The following is a 19,729-nucleotide window of genomic DNA, read 5'->3' as shown; positions in this document are numbered from 1 at the left end:
GAAACCCTACACCACTTCACACAAATGGTTATCCAAGATCTTCTTTAAAACTTCCAGTGTTGGAGCATTTATAATTTCTGGAGGCAAGTTGTTCCACTGAATTAATTGTTCTAACTGTTCTAGCTTGACCCCCTGTACACTGTTATCATGTCACCCCTCATCCTTCTTTTCATCAAACTAGACATACCCAGTTCCAGCAACTGTTCTTTATATGTTTTAGCCTCCAGTCCCCTAATCATCTTTGTTGCTGTTCTCTGCACTCTTTATAGAGTTTCAATATCTTTTTTACATTGTGGCAACCAAAACTGGATGCAGTATTCCAAGTGCGACCTTTTCAAGGCATTATAAAGTGGTATTAATACTTCATGTGATCTTGATTCCATCCTTCTATTAATGCAGCCTAGAACTGTGTTGGCTTTTTTGGCAGCTGCAGCACACTGCTGGCTCATATTTAAATGATTGTCCACTAGGACTGCAAGATCCCTCTCACAATTACTGCTATTGAGCAAGGTACAGATGACCAGGCTGAGCCAAAGGGAGGGGTCAAACACTTCATCTCTTCGCACCCACAACAGGAAGGGGAAAACAGTATAGAAGAACCCGTGGAAGAGGAAGAAAACCAGGATGGAGGGATGGGTGAGGTAGGAAACGACCAGATTGAGCCTGAGGGAGGAGTCAAATGCATCATCAATCATGAATCCCTTCACGTCCAACTGAGATCTAAGTTCAGCCCACCTTGAATTCCTTTCTATCCTTAACTCCTGCTAAGGATTGTTAGTAGCACAGATTCTTGTAGAGAGCTTAAGCTTGCAATCAATGTTAAATACACATTTAACCTGTCTGGATCTTCTGAATTCCCTGGTGCTTGACACTAAGACTGTGTCCAAAATGCCTTATGCATTTTATAAAATAAAAGTCAACGTTATTTTAAACATAGAGTTTCAGATAGTCCTCAACTTACAACACTTCGTTTAGTGACCATTTGAAGTTACAACATCACTGAAAAAGTGACCTATGACCGTTTTTCACACTTACAACCATTGTACGTCCCCATAGTCGTGTGATCAAAATTGGCGGTTTTTGAAGGCTGTGCGCACAAAGCTCACTCTCATAGAACCGGTAGTAAAAAAGGTTGAATCCCACCATTGTGCAATGGCTTTAGAGGTGGAGCTCTGGCCTCACAATCAGGAGGCTGTGAGTTCAATCCTAGATATTTCTCTCTCTGGGCACACTGAGAATATAACTGCTAAATATAACTCCGCATTGGTGACAGGGAGGGCATCCAGCCACGAAACACTCAGCTCCATTCAGTTGCCCAGAGTCCACCCCACAAGAGATTATGGGATCATTAAAAGAGGATGATGATCTGGTAGAACTATGAAGAAGGTCCTTCTCGGTGGTGGGCCCTTCTCTATGGAACATCATTCTCTTCTGGGGTATTGTTGGCTCCTACCCTACTGCTTTCCTGAAAGGCCTTAAAATGTGACTTTGTCAGGAGCCCTGGCAAATGAATGGAGACAAACCAATGGCCGATCTGATGGTGTTGCTGCTGCCATGGAAGGTGGATTTTTTTTTCAAACAAAGTTTTTATTTTTTACAACAAACATATAAACAAAACATAAAAACATAAAGCCCTCTTTCAATTATGTACATACAGTGTGTCAGTTGGTTACACTCTTTTGTGCTATCCTTTTTTTAACCATTACTCACAAGTTATATAAATTCTCACCTTATCGGTCTAGCTTGTGCTCGAAGGTGGATTTTTTAATGGGTTTTATTATATGATGGATTTTTTTTTAATTCTGTAAGCACCCTGGAGTCACCTTTAAGGGAGTTGAATTGCAGAAGTGGTATTTAGCCAGTTCGGACCAGTTCGGGAATACCAGTAGCGGAAATTTTGAGTAGTTCAGAGAACCGGCAAATACCACCTCTGGCTGGCTCCACCCACCTGCCCCCGCCGTTACCTCTCCTACATTCCCTTGTTTTTTAGCTCAGCTGATTTTCATGGTAGAGCAGATTGCCGCATCTCAGCTGAGCTAAAAACCAGCTCAGCTCACCAGCGTTGACAGACGTTGGTTTTTGAGCCCTGTGTGCACCCGCAAAGCATACACACTTAGAACCGCACATAGAACTAGTAGGAAAAAAATTGGAAACCCACCACTGGTTCAATGGCTTTATAAATTTGTTTAATACATACAAAATTAAAAAATTAAATTAAATTAAATTAAATTTATTTTGGTGATGTTCCTAAGGGAAAATAATTTGGTCCTTTCTTCCAATGGAGAAGCTCCACTGACTTGGTCTTCAATATGATCTATAACCCAAACAGTAGCAGTTTATTTATTTATGGGCGAGTGGTGTGTACAGCAGGGATGAAAAAGTCAAAACAGAAGTCAGAATCAGATAATGGATTTGATGTATTTGCTACCTTGACTTTCTAACAATTACCCTGCTGTGCACATTTCCTGTTTCAAGATAAGTCTTGGGACCCATCCATTTTCTTTCCCTCTGAATGATCCAAGAAGGGAATAACAGGTTTTTTTTTAATGGAACTACAATTCTTGGCATACAACTTGCAATTTTGTTCATTTCTGTTTGGGAAAAAATGAACAGTAGATTTCTTTAATCACAATATTTGTTTCACTGTAAACAAGTGTTGAAGGGCTTCCTAAATCCACTTGCCATGTGGAGTTTTTGCATCCATAATCATTACAATGTAGTGTATGGTAGTATTTAGCAGGGGTCAACATTGGCAAGATGGTAGACAAAGCGTTAAAATGCAAGTCCTGCTGTTTTGAACCCATAGTGATCTTTTTTCATGTGCTACAATTCTCCATCCATTTGCCATTTGGGTCATTTTGACGTCCTGCCATGTATACCACGGACACTATGAAGCAACACCTAAATGCATTACAGCAGTATAGATGCGTAACCCAACAAAAATAGATTTTGCAAAACACCACCCAAGAAAAGAAACACAGCTCTGTCCCACAGGGCTAACAACTTAAAATTTCAAAAAGGGTAGAGAATGTTGACAGCTGGCTCTTTTTTCCACTACCGAGATATTCATAATTGAAACTATTCCAACTTCAAGCTCACAACTGCAACAGAAGAAATTCAGTTCCAAACATGCCTTTTAAAGAAAGCATTTTGGAACAGCTTATCTTGCTGGGAGACTGTTGAGTAGATGTGCTTTTCTATTGTGGTTTTAGTGTGGTGAGATTTTTGAGTGTGTGTGTGTGCCTTTAAATCAGTGTGGACTACTTTTGGTTTAGAATAGAATGAGCTGGAAGGGACTTTGAAGGTCTTCTAATCTAGCCCCCTGCTCAAGCAGGAGAACCTATACCGTTTTACATAAGTGACTGTCTAGACTCTTCTTAAAAACCTCCAACGATGAAGCTCCTGCATGGTCTGAAGGCAAACTGTTCCACTGGTTAATTGTCCTCACTGTTAGAAAGTTTCTCCTAAATTCCAGGTTGTTTCTCTCTTTGATTAGTTTCCAAACATTGCTTCTTGTTCTGCCCTCTGGTGCTTTGGACAATAATTTGACCCCTTCTTCTTTGTGGCAGCCCCTGAGATATCGGAAGACTGCTATCATGTCAGACATGATATGTCAAACATATCATGTTTCTCGGACTTATCTCTAATTTTTGTGGCAAGATTTTCAGCAAAGTTTTGCCATTGTTTTCTTCTTTCTTTCTTCAGGCTGAAAAAGTGATTGATCTAAACCAGGGGTGTCAAACTCAAGGCCTAAGGGCCAGATCCAGCCCATGGGATGTTTAGATCTGGCCCACGGGGCTGTCCTGGAAATAGCGAAGGACCAGCCTGCAGTGCCTCTGCCAGCAAAAATGGAGCTTATGAGGGCTGCATGTGGTCCCCCTGAGCTCCATTTTCGCTAGCAGAGGGTTGTAGGAGGCCGTCACAGCAAAAAATGGCTTGCCCGGGCTGCGTGTGGCCTCCGCAAACTCGGTTTTCGCTGGCAGAGGGTTGCAGGAGACCATCACAGCCAAAAATGGAGCTCTGGAACCCATTTTTGCTGGCAGAGTGCTGGGGCCGCCACAGGCACCCCCAACACAAGTGATGCCATGTTGGCCATGTCCCCCCTGGCCTCCCCCCCGAAGTCAAACACAATCCTAATGCAGCCCTCAATGAAATCAAGTTTGACACCCCTGATCTAAAGTCACTCTGTTGGCTGCTTTATGAGAAAAGCAGGACTAAAACTCAGAGCTTTCCAGTTTTCGACCACTGCACCAAAGTGCTTCTCATGATGAGATTCATTATTTTATATTTAAGCTAATATTTATTTTATATGATTGGCCTCGTTACATTCATTTGCAAGCCTGTCAAAGATAACCTAAAGCAGAACATAAGTTAAGTGAGAATAATTTCCTCTTACAAATTCACTAGCTTACCTTGCAGTGAATATAAGGTATGAAAAAAGAAAAGATCCTTTATATCATCTTCCATTACTAGTAAAAGATCGTAGATTCATGGCACTTTTGAAATAATCAAGCAGCAAATTACTATGTGAAATTCAACATCCCCAGCAAACCAAAGTGTCTTCAGATTATTTTCCTTTTGTGCTGCTTATGCCAAGCAAGAATCGATGTTCCCAGTATACTTCCGACAACCAGATCTTCTCAGGAAACAACCAAATTTATCCATATTTTTCTCATTTGTGCAAAAACACACTAGATTGACAGTTTTCCAGTAATCTTCTATCTTCACCTCCCACTCCCCCTGAATGGGCAAATGCTAAATACAGTGTGCAAATGATAAGCAGGACAACAAAGGTCTTACACGTGACAGGCATTTGAGGCCAGGTAAAAATTCTGAGGAATAGTTGTACTTAGTGGTCAGATTCAACTGGTGCAACAACCGGTTCGGTGAGCACATGTGTTGCTTTTGAAAATAACAAGAAAACTTTTACGGCAACCCTGGTGAAAAAAACAGCTGAGGCAGAGCAAACCATGCCGCTGCGCCAATCAGTTGGACTTCAAACAAAAGAAATATAGGATAGAAGAGTGCAGGGGCAGGTGGGCCGGGCCAACTGATCATCAGAACTACCGGTTTGCCTGAACCAGTCCGTACCGGCTGAATCCCACCCCTGGTTGTACTGTCCAATTTGTAAAGAAGTCCTTCGAATATTTACAGGTTAATAATACATATATTCTGAGGGTGCTATTATCCTTGAACTAGAACAGCGGTCGCCAACCGGTGGGCTGCAGCCCACTGGTGGTCTGTGAGAAAATTTTGGTGGGCTGCAGAGAAATCTCACCCCCAGAGGACCCCCACAAAGCAATTAATCCAGGATGCACAAGGCTGTGCCACCCACATGGCCCGCAGGAACGCTCCCCACTCACTCACTCCTTACCCAGTAAACTTGCTTGCTAAATTGCTATTTTTCCTTTTTCCGACCATCATCTGTTCTGCTTTGCCGGGAGATTTATGGTTGGATTTCTTGCTTTCTAGCTAGTCTTTAGATCTTCGGCTCAGCACAGCCAAACCTCCCATAAGGACTGAAGGTTTGCTTGCAAGCAAATTCAGTGCAGACTCACGGCAAGCAAATTTGAGAGACTGAGCTAGCCGATAGCAGATAGATAGATCAAGGAATGATTCTGTGAGCAACTCAATCTGCCTGCTTTGCGTGATTTTGGGTAAAAGTTGCTCTTTTTTATAAAAATAAATAAATCAATATTTACATGCATGGTGTGTTGTGAGTTAATTTTATGAGTTTGCTTGAAAGCAAATTTTATGTGATAGAATGAGCTAGCCAATGGCAGATAGATAGACCTCTGAATGAATCTGTGATTCTGTGAGCAACTCAATCTGCCTGCTTTGCCTGATTTTGGGTAAAAGTTGCTTTTTTTTAATAAAAAAATCCAATATTTATATAAATATTTATAATATTTACAGACAAGCCATGCCCAGCCAGTCACATAACCATCAAGCCACACCCACAAATTAGGCCATGCCCTCAGAACCGGTTAGTGGTCCCTGGGATCTAAAATTATGAGTTTGGTGGTCCCTGAGGTCCAAAAGGTTGGCGACCCCTGAACTAGAAGATCAAAAGAAAGGGAGAGGATTTTTAACATGATGTTGGAGCTGCCACATTTAAAAAACAATTACCATCTCATGTGCAACATTTCCCCATTTCCCCTCCTGGAACACCAGGTTTGCCAGCCGAGACATTTTGCCATTCTTTTGGGATGATAGCAGATCATGTCATATGAAAGAAAATAGAAAACAGCTTAGATTCACGGAGTGCCAGTAAGCAACAAAGACTTGAATGCTATTGAATTCTGCAAAAGCCTTTGAATTAATTTCTAAGAAGACAGATTAACAAGATTAAAAAAAAACAATGCACCCCTCCATGATGTGAGAAAGTAAATAAATGCAAAATGTGAATTTGGAGGGGGGGTTAATTAGCGAACCCCCCTAGGACAAAAAATGGGTTTGGAGTCAAGAGAGGGATCAGCCTAGAATTCCTACGAAGCCATAAGTGAACCAAGTCCAAACTCCTTTGAATTCTGTTGGCCCTTATCTAATTCCAAGCTGGTACTATTTGTTAGCGGAGAAGATTCCTGTGAGTAGGCATGAGTAGCAATAAATCAATTTAATTGGACCTGCACATCTTTTGCACTGGCATTACTCCCGTGCCATTCCTCTATTCTTAATTTCAATCAAAATATGCTCAGCTAATTTATTTATTTAGTAATTATCAGAATACTTACAGAATATTGTCATCTCGTCCACATTAGATTTTCTTTGATTAAAAATGCATTATTTCATTCTGGAGTTATCAAATTAACAAATATATGATTCAGACTAGAAATGGATTTACCACTGCCTAACAACTAATAGTTAGCACTTGCTTGGAGTTAGATAAGGATGGAAGGCATTCAAGAGAAGTTCGACTTGGTTCACTTGTGGCTATGTGGGGATTCTAGGCTGATTCCTCTTTTTACTCCACCTCCAGATTCTGCCACTCCTCCTACACCTACAGTTTTCTATCTATACCTGTCTGTCTGTCTGTCTATCTACCTACTACCTATCTATCCATCTATCCACATGCACCCATCTATGTTTATGTAAGCCAATTACAGAAGAAGAAATAGAGATATATAGAGTAGTGCCAGGCTGAAACATGTTGATGTTGGATCTAATGTATTTCTAGCCTTCAGAATGAGATTGTGTCTGTAATATCCCATTTCTTGTTCATGTTTTGAGAACAGACAACTTTTTCCTCCCATTTATCTTAAAATATTTGCATTGCTGGACAGAGATTTTACCCACCAACCTCTATTCAAATGAAACATCTCAGCAAATTATATATATGTATTTGTTTTCGTAGATTTTCATGGATACGGGTCTTGGAGTGTTTGGGTCTTTTCCCGTTTAAGATTAAGAGTATCTTGGCAACGTTTCGATGAGTCCCAGCCATGAAAACCAACACTGGACCCCATGACACCACTACCAATCTCCCTCACCAGATTCAAACCCAAACCCACCCCATAGACGTAAGGCAACCACCATCCAGAAACCAGACCACAGCTGCATCACCAACTGCCACACATCCCGACCCCCAAACCAAGCAAATGGACACACACCATGAACACATAGCCAGGCCTCAAACTTGGAGCTAAACCAAAACCTGGAATGTCACATCACAGCCACCCGCTCAGGATATCACATCACGGAACTCAGGAGGTTATACCACAAAACCTCAGGATGTTACAACACAGCCAATGACCCAGGAGATTACAGCACAAGACCCAGAATGTCAAAACAATAGAACTCAGAAGGTCATCACACAGCCCATTACCCAGGCCGTTACAACACAGGAGGCTGATGGACACACAGCCAGTACCTCAGCCACACATGTTCTTATGAAAAAGCCAGTCAATCTGCAAACATCAACTCCATCAACCAATCAAGAAATGACAACACAGCCAACCTCCCCACCAGTATTTATAGAGAGACGGCAACTCAGATCATGCTTTGCTCGCACAAGCATGAAGCCAAAAGCACCAGCCTGAAGATGGCGAGTAGGACCTTGTTGAAATGTCACCAAGATACTCTCAATCTTACATGGGAAAAGACACGAACACGCCAAGACCTGCATGTATGTATGTATGTATGTATGTATGTATGTATGTATGTATGTATGTATGTATTATCTGGGTCAATATATTTTGCATACAATTCTGATACTGATATTACCATTTAAATATACATAAACATACTTTTTCAACTTCTAATATTTGTATATACATAGTAATCATAATATGTTTATTATATTTCAGTATACATAATATTATCTTCCTAATTTCTACTTTATACTTCTTTTTTCCTAACACTTATTAGAATAACCACCCATGTTAAAAAGTACCCTATGTCTATCCATCATCTCTTGTTCTTTTTAGAATTTCAACTCATTAGCTTTTTGGTGAATCTGTCCTGCTTCTCCTCTGGTATCTTGTAATTCCTTTTGTCATTTTTATTTAGTCTAAATATTTCCTCTGCCACAGCATCTGTCTCTTGCTGTTGGATCTCTCAAATACCCATCCTCAGTTCCCCCCCCCATCATTTTTAAATAATCTTTTTCATTATTCTCTTTCCTATTTTGAATTCTTAAAAAATATTCTATTTGTTCCATGTTCAAAATTATTGCACTCTCTTCTATCAAAAGAAAAAAAGATACTGTAGTTTCTTATGCAGTTCTATGTAATAGAACAGAATGTTGGCTCTATGTGCAGTATGGACATTTTAAAAAAAAATTACACCCAAAGATTAAAGAAAAACAACAAATATGAAGACAAACACATTATGCTACATTAAGAGCTGAAGGTTTTGCATAATGTGCCAGTGAGTTTCCAAATGGAAACATTTTCCCTTTCTGTTATGAAGTAAATTGATTACAAATGTCCTCTGTGCGAGAGCTTAGTGGCATTTTATGCTGCTAGCTTTATAAAGCTCAAAACAAATCCAAGAAAACAGATTTTTTTATCTTTTAATCCGAGAAATCAGACTCTTCTCCCAAGCACAGATTCTCCGGCAGGCTACTATGACTCAATACTGGAAAATGAAATAAATGCAGTCACCATTGGCATACCTAGAGGAAGTTTCATTTTCTTCTCTCTTAAGGGTGTGAGGTTTGCAGAAATCATGAAACTATTTCCATTTTACTGGTCCATATTAAGGTGGCAAGGATTCAGTTAATCTCCTTTCCTAAAGATTAATCCTTCCAAACTTGAAGCTACAAAAATTGAAGCTGTTCACATTTTGCAAGAGCCCTGCTCTAAGAATAATGTTTTGTCTTGAATCAAGGAACACTTCCTTGAAAAATTTGGCATCTTGCAACCTCCTAAAGATCTTCATCGAATCCAAAAGCAGTGAAAATCATGCTAAATTCCTTGATTTGATTCTTCTTCCACAGGAACAGTATTTATTTTTTTAATGTACAGGAAAGCTAGACAGAAAAATTCTGCTGCATTTCTTTCCTGCCAGTTCTCATGCAATCTGATGAATAAGAATTTTGTTTCCAGCAAGAAGGTAATTCTGAAATAATTTTTCAGAATTGTTTTTGTTTAATGCTTTGTTAACTGGAACTTAAAAAGGAGCTAGACAGCTGGATTTACGTGACATACTGAACAATAAGAAATGAAGTTAACACTAAGCAAATTTAATTTCTTGTAGGAATGCAACTACTATTAACTGTGTGCACTATGTATCAGTTTAATCAGACCTTCATGTGTCAGCCTGGTCTTTCACTTCTGACAGATAGATAGATAGATAGATAGATAGATAGATAGATAGATAGATAGATAGATAGATAGATAGACAGAAACACTATAGGTAGATGTAGAGACAGACAGAGAGATGAGAGAGAGAGAGGGAGGGAGGGAGATGGAGATGTCAGCCTCCCAGGTAGACTAGACAGGAAATGCAAGATGAATTCTACTTATTGTAAGACTGCATTAAGAAAATCTTGGAAGTCTATAAGTACAATTTCCCACTATCTCTTTTAAGCATCTGACTAATTAGAAACCTTATTAATTGTTTATGGTACTTTTTTCCCCTCTCTGTTGCGATCTGCTTTTCTTTTGAGATAATTGGGATGTGGGAGGGGAAGCTCTATTTACTATAATGAAACAAAAATGCCTGTACCCAAGCATTTCAAATCAAAATTTCAGTATATTAAGCAGATAAGACAAGAAGTAAGAAAATATATAGTTAACAGACATTGTTCAGTGAGAGACTGATATAAACATTGTTTTTGTTGATAAAGCATAATTAAAATTTAGAAGCCACAGGAGATGCAATATGGCAATTATCTTAACTAAATATTCAGCAGCATTACATATGTTTTCATATTCATCTTACTTACAGTATTCCATAATTTCATATATACTGTGTAATTAGTTTAATTATCTGCCGAAGCTTTATAAAGTAGGGCTTCGAGTTAGGTTGGCTTTTCCCTTGACCATAGTTTTCTTGCAGTGACAGACAGATTTAATAGCAAACTATTTCTACTTTTATAAAATTTGAGAGACCCCAGAAATATTTTAGTTTGATCATTATTCGTTTTTCAGTTCTTTTAACCTCTAAACTTTCCTGAGCTCTTATGCACTTTTCTATCTCCAGGCACAGAACAGAGAAAATATATAAATCACTGTGCACTGTGTACATCAATTCTGCCTTCCTACACTTTTATTGCTAACTATCAAATGCTAAGCTTTTTCTCCACAAACTCTGATCACAGACCTCAGATGTTTTCTTTTTTAAAAAGGAGAAAAATAATTTTTTTAATCTATCCATTGCATCTAAACACTACATCTCTCAATCCGATTTCTTTCCAGTTGCACATAAGAAAAGAAGAAAATGTAGAACGTGGTTTAAAAGCTTTTTAGAAACCTGGAAACCATGGCCATTAAGGAGGAAAGAGTTCTTTGGCTTTTGTCTTATTATCTTTTTTTCCTTTCCTCATATCTTCCTAGCTAAATGCAATTTCACAAACTTCTTTATTATGACAAATCTTCTTCTTAGCTATAATAATGGTAATTGCAAAACTGCTGTGCAAATAAAGGTCTCTTGGTGGAAGCAGAAGGGATGAGGGTCAGTGGTGGGATTCAAATTTTTTTACTACCGGTTCTATGGGCGTGGCTTGGTGGGCGTGGCAGGGGAAGGATACTGCAAAATCCCCATTCCCTGCCCATCCCACTAACCTACTTTCCAGCTCCATTCTCCTGTGCAGGGCAACCAAAGGAGACCCAGCCAATCAGCTGGGACTCGGGAGGCAGAGAATAGATGGGGGAAGGGCCAATCAGAGGTGGATATTTGCTGGTTCTCTGAACTACTCAAAATTTCCGTTACCGGTTCTGCAGAACTGGTCAGAACCTGCTGAATATCACCTCTGATGAGGGTCAACCCTTTTTAAGGGCAACTAAGTACTGCCTAAGGGGTAAAAGATGAAAGATAAGAGAAGATTGCACTGTTTTAGCATTATTTGATCAGTTTACTGTATCTAAGTCAAAATAAGTTCTTTTTCCTTGATAAGCAGGAAGATTGGCTTGTATAATAATTAATAGACTATGATACCTCAAACCAGAGTTTTGAACAGCAAACACAGAGGCACACTTTGGAATCCTTGGTGCTCTCTGAGCTTGGTGGTTTTCTTGCAGACATTTCATTACCAAGCTAGATAACATCGTCAGTGGTAGTGATAGCAATGGCATCTAGACTTATATACTGCTTCATACTGCTTTCCAGCCCTCAGAGTGCCTTAAAGCCCTCTCTAAGTGGTTTACAGAGTCAGCCTATTGCTCTCAACAACCTGGATCCTCGTTTTAATGACTTCGGAAGGATGGAAGGCTGAGTCAAGATAGAACTGTATCAAACTGCTGGTAGTGAGCAGAGTTAGCCTACAGTACTGCATTCTAACCACTGCACCATCACAGCTAAACAGAGATAGAACAGAAAGAGCATAGTTCTCTAACCAAGCATTTATATTGTGTGTGTGTGTGTGTATCCATGTATCCTGTATATCCTGCCTTTAATTTTTACACATAATGTTCCTTCCTCCTATTTTCCCCATAGCAACAACTCTGAGATGTAAATTGGGCTGAGAGAGACGGACTGGTCCAAAGTCACCTCCAGCTTTCAAGCCTAAAGTCACCCAACCAAATTTCATGTCTAAGGCACAATTAGAACTCAGTCTCCTGATGATTAGCTCAAAGTTACCCAGCCCCATCTTAATTGTACTGTGGTTTTCTGAGACACTACCAAAGGTTGTTGCCATGCCTAAGGACATAAGGGTAGCATCATTTGGCAGTATCTCAGAATGCACATAGTAGAATTAAGATAGAAGTTATCAGTGTGGATGACATGTATTTTTTCTGCCATCTCAAAAAAGGGTGGAGAACAATTTAATTTAACAGCAAGGAAAGGCCCAATATGGCCAAGAAGCCCAGTGAAAACATGCCATAGCTTTAACCACATAGGAAGCATCCATACAAATCCTTGCTCACAATTGCATAAAACATTTCCAGAGAAAAATGGTGTTTCTCTCTTCCCTCTTTCAATAAACTCTGTTTATATTACCCAAAGTTCACCTGTTTTTAAAGACTGCATGGACCCCGACTGAGGCAACGGTTCATATTTGGTTCTGCAACATTTGTTTCTCCACATGAGTGGTGTCGCTTCATCTCTTATGCTTTAGTGTTGGACTTCATCATGGGAAAAAGCGTACTGGGAAATAGGACAGACTGAGGGTGAGAAAGTTCATGGAAATTGCTTCCATCATTCATATTTGCATTCCTTTTTTTCCCCCTCCGTTCCCAAACAGTATGTGTAGCCTGCATCCATGACACATTCAAGGTGGCTATGACAATACCAGTTGTGAAGAACTAGGATTTCTTCATCTGGTAATCACTAATGAAAAATGATGATGCTGACTTTGTTTGGAAATAGAATGAGAAGAAATTACAGGTAGCCCTCGACTTACAACAGTTCATTTAGTGACTACTCAAAAGTTACAACACTGAAAAAAGAGAATAGAACAGAACAGAATAGAATAGGAATTTTATTGTCACTTTAAATGTACACTAATCAGCATACATTAAAATGAAATTTTGTTGCATTCAACTCTCAAAAGATAGCCATTATGCGTATACCCACATACATACACATATATGACACAGAGAAACATCACTGTTTAGTTTGAATGTTTGTTGTTGATGTGTGTGTGTGTGTGTGTGCGCACACACACACACACACACACATATCTCAAAAGGAAAGAATCCTGCAAGTTTACAAGATGGATGGCATAAGGAACAAAGCTATTACAGAATCTAGTAGTCCTGCTATAGATACGCTGAAACCTCCTCCCAGAGGGGAGCAACAGAAACAGACCGTAAAATGGGTGTGTGGGGTCTTTGACAGTGCTTTGAGCTCTAAGCACATAGTTCTTATAATCAGTATCCTAAATAATAGGAAGAAAGCTTCCTATAATCTTCTTGGTTGTCCTCACCACTCTCTGTAGGGACTTTCTATCTGAGGCACTGCTGCCACCAAACCAAACAGTGATGCACTTTGTTAAAACGCTCCCAATCATGCCTCTGTAAAAAGTGGCCAAGACAGAAGGAGAAAGATGTGCTCTCCTGCCGGAAACGCAGACGCTGGTTTGCAAAAGTAACTTATGACCATTTTTCACACTTTCAACTCTTGCAGCATCCCCATGGTTTCTGATGCTTGGCAATTTGACCCATTTTTATGATGGTTGCAGTGTCCTGGGGTCATGGGATCCCCTTTTGTAACTTTCTGACCAGCAGAGTCAATGGGGGAGCCAGATTCACTTAACTATGTTACGAACTTAAGAACTGCAGGGATCTATTTCACAACTACGGCAAGAAAGGCTGTGAATGGGGCAAAATTCACTTAACAACTGTCTTGCTTAGCAATAGAAGTTTTGAGCTTATTTGTTGTCATAAGCCGAGGACTTTCTGTAATTAAAAAAAAAAGGCTTTTCCCTCATAGCTCTTCACTTCACTTCAGTTGAATTCTTGGTCTTCCAACAATGAGTTGATGAGATCCATGTACCAAAAGAGAGACAAATTTTATTTGATTTGAAGCAGTGGGAAAATAGAGAGAGAAGAATAAGGAGAAAGACAGGAAAGAATCATTATATAATCAGGGATGAAGGTAACTCCTGGCTGCAATAAATGTGGAAGATAAGGATGGTATGTGCAGTCACAATATTTAAAAGAAATTCGTGTGAATTCATTGACATCTTGGAAAGTCTAAATTAAACAGGGAATTGGACATCTCTCTCCTCATATATAACTGATGTTTATTTCATTTGTTTGTTTTGGGATCTGTGTGACACTTTGCAAAGAGCAAATTGAAGCATAGCCTTAATCCTACCCTCTTTTGGTTAAACACATTTTCAAAGACTCCAAAACAAGAGAGAGTGAGAGATTGGCATTATTTAATTCACCAAGGAAACCTAAGGCAGAGAGAGACAGAGACAGAGAGACAAATGGATGGAAACTGATTAAGGAAAGAAGCAAACTAGAATTAAGGAGAAACTTCCTAACAGTGAGAACAATTAACCAGTGGAACAGCTTGCCTTCAGAAGCTGTGGATGCTTCATCACTGGAGGTTTTTAAGAAGAAACTGGACAGCCACTTGTCTAAAATTGAATAGGATCTCCTGCTTGAACAGGGAGTTGGACTAGAAGACCTCCAAGGTCCCTTCCAGCTCTATTCTGATTGATTAAAATTTTATTTAGAAATATTCATTGATACTCTATAGGCCGGACAAGGAATAATGGATGGAAACTGAACAAGGAGAGATTTAACCTGGAAACAAGGAGAAACTTTCTGACAGTGAGAACAATCAATCAATAAAACAGCCCTCGGAAGTTGTAGGAGCGCCATCACTTGAGACTTTCAAGAAGAGATTGGACTGCCATCTGTCAGAAATGGTGTAGGGTCTCCCGCTTGGGCAGGGGGTTGGACTGGATGACCTACAAGGTCCCTTCCAACTCTGATTATCTGTAAACTCTGTAAACTCTTCTCAAAATACTAAAACTGTAATTACTACCTTTCTTCAATGCTTCGCTGATGGAATGGCATGTACAATCGAGTGATAAAAGATTTGATATTGTAAGCTTTAAGTATCACTTTCACCCTCCACCCTCTAAGATTCTGTTCAGAAACAGCTGGATATGAAGTCATTTTCACGATGGGATTATACTGCATTTGTGCTACTTGAGCTATTTTAAAAGTCTACGTGTCATTACATTAATATATTTGGTTGAAAGCTAACACTTAAGATTCATTTTTGAGCAATTCTTTTTCCTTGCAGTTTCTTCTTTCCATGGAACAGCTGAATGTTATACATCAACACTCTAAATAACCTCTTTCTTGGTAGTAAACATGAAGTACAGTTTACTTTTAATTTTTATTGTATGCAAAAATAGGAGGAAAATACTCTCCAACACCAGGGTTTGGCTGTTACGGGCAGGGGTGGGATTCTGCCAGTTTGCACCTATTCGCTAGAACCGGTTGTTAACATTCTAAGCAGTTTGGAGAACCGGTTGTTAGAAGAAATTACTGGCCTAATCCTGTAAGGAAGGCAGGAAGGAAACATTCTGGTGTTGCTTACAGAAACTGCCTTATTACATTCTTGGCAGGACTAAACTTCCTGTCTCAGGAACATCTCTGGAGGTTTTTCCCCCTCCTTTGCTGGTACTTTGCTTGTGTGGAGTGACCATTCAAAGTTACAATGGCACTGAAAAAAGTGACTTATGACCATTTTTCACACTTACGACTGTTGCAGCGTCCCTACAGTCATGAGAGGCCAGGCGAGGAGATGTGTGCCTCGATGTGAGTGATATTGAGTTGGCCGCACCCAGCCAATAACATGACCACCAAGCAATGTCCACCCAGTCATATGACCACCAGGCCACGCCCACCACCTCAGCCATGCCCACAGAACCGGTTGTTAGAAAATTTGAATCCCACCCCTGGTTACGGGATCATCTGGGTTTGGGCAATCCTCTAGCCAAGATTCTGTATAGTTTGGCGAACCGCCAAATCCCACCCCTAGCTGGTCCCGCCCACCCCACCCCTCCCAGGAGTCTCCATGTGGACCATTTGGATGTGAGGTAGTGCAGGGCCCACATGGAGGCTTAGGGAACACTCCAGAAGGCCGGAAATGAACCCATTTCTGACCTCCGGAGGGCCTCCGGATCCTGGGGAGGCCCTTTCGCTTCCAAGAGTCTTGAGGAAAGCCTCTGGAGCCTGGGGAAGGTGAAAACTCCCCCTCCCCCATGGTGCAGAAGGCCAACTAGGCCACGCCCACCATGGCCACGCCCATCCAGCAACCAGGCAGAGAACCGGTTGCTGAAATTTTTGAGGCCCACCCCTGCTCCAACACTATAAATCTTATGCACTAAGCAAGATAATTTTTTACTTGTACACCAGCCATACCATTAGATTATTAGCATTTCAATCATTGGTTGAATAATAGAATATATTAATAGAACATTTCTAAACAGGTCTCTGAAAGACGTTTCAGGAATAAAATGCTTGTTTTAATACTGAAGGAAAACTACTTCAAACTACTTACTGGAAATTGAGTGTGCTTTTTAGATTGAAAGATTTTTGTTTTGAGTTTCTTCTTTTAAGAAAATGTGCCATATTCTTTTCTTTTTTTCTGTTAGTAGAACAGAAGTTTTACTTAAGCTGTCATAACTCAAGAACATATTAGACAAATTAATTTTGCTTTTAAACACCACACATCTAATAATAGATCGATCCATCAATTTTGCTCCAAAAAGATGTATAGCTTTCCAGAGAGTGCGAAATAATCATTTTTGATATTTTGGAAAATACAGTTTGGGAAGAGTAAAATAGGGAACTTCCTGTTAAAAGATTAATTAAATGATTTTTAGGACATCTAAATACTGGTAGATATGCAGTGGATTGTATGTGGTCTGTTGGAAGGAAGCAATGTAAAAAGGAAGTTTAAGTGACTATGTTTGAAAGGGTGCTTCTGCTTACTTAGCTATATGGAAATGAGAATTGGGTATGCCAACAGAAGAACAACATTTAGAGGACAATAATATTTAAGAAGCAGAGGGGGGAGGGATAGAGACAATAATGAATGGTGGTTAAAGGAATAGAGATTGAATGCAAATGTTAATTACAGTATAAAAGAAGTAGATGGAAATAATTTGGCTATGTAGAGAGAAATGAATGATAAAGGAGACTATTTGTAGTTCAGAATCGAAATGAGGGGTCTTTGATGCTCTTTGATTTTGGTTGGCTTTTTTGCAGAAATTTCATTACCCAAACTATGGGTGCTGCTGCATGATGCTACCTAGTTTGAGTAATGAAATGACTGCATGAAAACAACCAAGCTCAGAGAGCACCAAAGGTGGTTAGGGTCAGAAATGAATAAGGATTTACTTGCGAAATAAATAGCTGAAGGAAAAGAAAAAAGTTCAAGATGAAGAGGAACTGTGGCTGATCTGTAAAGGACCTGGGAATACTCACCTCTAATGATCTAAGTGCTAGAGCTCACTGCAACTACATAGCCAAAAAGGCATTAAGAGTTGTTAACCTAATCCTACGTTGCTTTTTCTCTGGTAATATCTCACTACTAACCAGAGCATACAAAACATTTGCTAGACCAATACTCGAATACAGTTCATCAGTCTGGAATCCTTATCACGTATGTGATATTAACACAATTGAGAAAGTCCAGAAGTATTTCACAAGAAGAGTTCTCCACTCTTCTACCCGTTATAGAATACCTTACGCCACCAGACTCGAAATTCTAAAACTAGAAAACCTCGAATTACGCCGTCTCGGTCCGACTTAAGCATGGTATATAAAATCATACATTGCAATGTCCTACCTGTCAATGAATACTTCAGCTTTAACCATAACAACACAAGAGCACACAACAGATACAAACTCAAAGTAAACCGCACCAAACTTGATTGCCGGAAATACGACTTCAGCAATAGAGTGGTCAATGTCTGGAATACTCTACCCGACTCTGTAGTCTCTTCCCCAAACCCCAAAAACTTTAACCTTAGACTGTCTACTATTGACCTCACCCCTTTCCTAAGAGGTCTGTAGGGGCGTGCATAAGCGCACCAACGTGCCTACCGTCCCTGTCCTATTGTTTCTCTTATTCTTTTATTTTTCTTATATGTACCCATTTCATATATTCACAACTATGTATACACTTGTACTTATTATCTTGTAAACAATTGACAAATCAAATAAATAAATAAATAAATAAATAAATTGGCATCGGGGAGAGCCTCAGAAAGAGCTGAGCAGTTAAAAGAATTAAAGCAAACATATGAAGTGATTTATGGGTCATGTGATATATGATTTGTGGGCATTCCTTGAGTGTGCAAGGATTGAAAGATATGTAGCAGCATAGTGAACAGTATTTTCTTTTTGTTTTGTTGTTTAGCCTCATGCCTTTAATGCCTCTGGTTTACTATTCAGGTATTCTGTACACCAGTATTTCTCAGCCTCAGCAAACGTGAAGATGTATAGACTTCAATTCCCAGAATTCTGGCCATCTAGGTAATTCTGGGAGTTGAAGTCTATACTCCTTCAACCTTTTGTGGTTAGAAACGTTGGTATATAATTCAGTTTAACCGAAATGATGCAGTGTGATTTAGGTATATGTATACACCCATCCATCTGCGTGGAGGAGAATTGGCATCATTTTTTTCTCCAGGAAAATTTATTGTAATAAATAAGGGTCAATTGAACTTTGTGGTTCAGAAACTCGGAGGGATTATGGGGCTCTCTGAGAACTTAATTGAATTCTGGGGAATGACTATACTGAAAGAACGTTATTTTTCTGATCTTTGCAATCCATCTCCTCAGCCCAAAGGGGGAAAAAATATTTTGCTTTCTCCTCTAAAATAAACAAAGAGCATAGGTAAACCTCTGTGCCATATGTGATCACTCAATGTATTGGTCAGGACTATTCAAGCCCTCTCCTATAAACAATGCCCCCCAAAAAATCCTGTCAGTTCAATTGTGAAAAAGGAAGAAAATCCCTAAGATTTAAGTTGTTAAGAAAACAACCAAATTCTGCCCAAACTCGAGATAATAAAATATATAAATGTTGGCTCTTCTGTCATATGTGACATCCCATTGTGTTTCACCACCCTGCCTATGCTGGACTTCAAGTCACCACTTCCAGCATTTCTGCAATCCACATCGGAGGAAGAGGAGGAGGAGGGGGAGGAGGAGGAAGAGGAGGAGGAAGAGGAGGAGGAGGAGGGGGGGAGGAAGATATCCATTCAATCATATGTGAATCTTGGTGATTCTATGGGCCAGGTCTCTCCACTTCTTCCGATCTTGTGTTACTTATTTGATGTCTGGAGATTCTCAGTCATCCAGGTTATGGTTGTCTTAAGGGTGGTTTTTCAGAAGGAATCTATACTATGTTTTTTCCCTTAAGGGAAAAAAAAGACATTTTGCTTCTCATCCAAGAAGCTTCATTAGTTCTTTATCAGCTTCTTGGATGAGAAGCGAAACGTCTTTTTCTTCCTCAAGGGGAAAAATACCTAGTCTAGATGTCTTCTGAAAAAGCACCTGTGAGACTACATCAAATTTTTTTATGCTCTAGCTGGTGGCAATGGCATCCAACCATCATGTTCTTGGTGGTCATGTGACCCAAA

At 39.7% G+C, this 19,729-nt stretch overlaps 1 protein-coding gene across 3 annotated transcripts in view; it reads left to right on the top strand.

Annotated features, from left to right (window-relative positions):
* CDH4 (cadherin 4) overlaps window positions 1–19,729 on the top strand; it is a 1,066,699-nt gene that overhangs the window by 796,216 nt on the left and 250,754 nt on the right. The gene's annotated exons all lie outside the window — the stretch shown is intronic.

Source organism: Notechis scutatus, chromosome 3, assembly GCF_049901735.1.
Source record: "Notechis scutatus isolate UNSWTSFEM ecotype Mainland chromosome 3, rNotScu1.2, whole genome shotgun sequence".
In the NCBI taxonomy this organism is placed as follows: domain Eukaryota; kingdom Metazoa; phylum Chordata; class Lepidosauria; order Squamata; family Elapidae; genus Notechis; species Notechis scutatus.
The sequence above is the reverse complement of the archived record's forward strand: the minus strand, read 5'-3'. Positions and strand labels throughout refer to the sequence as shown.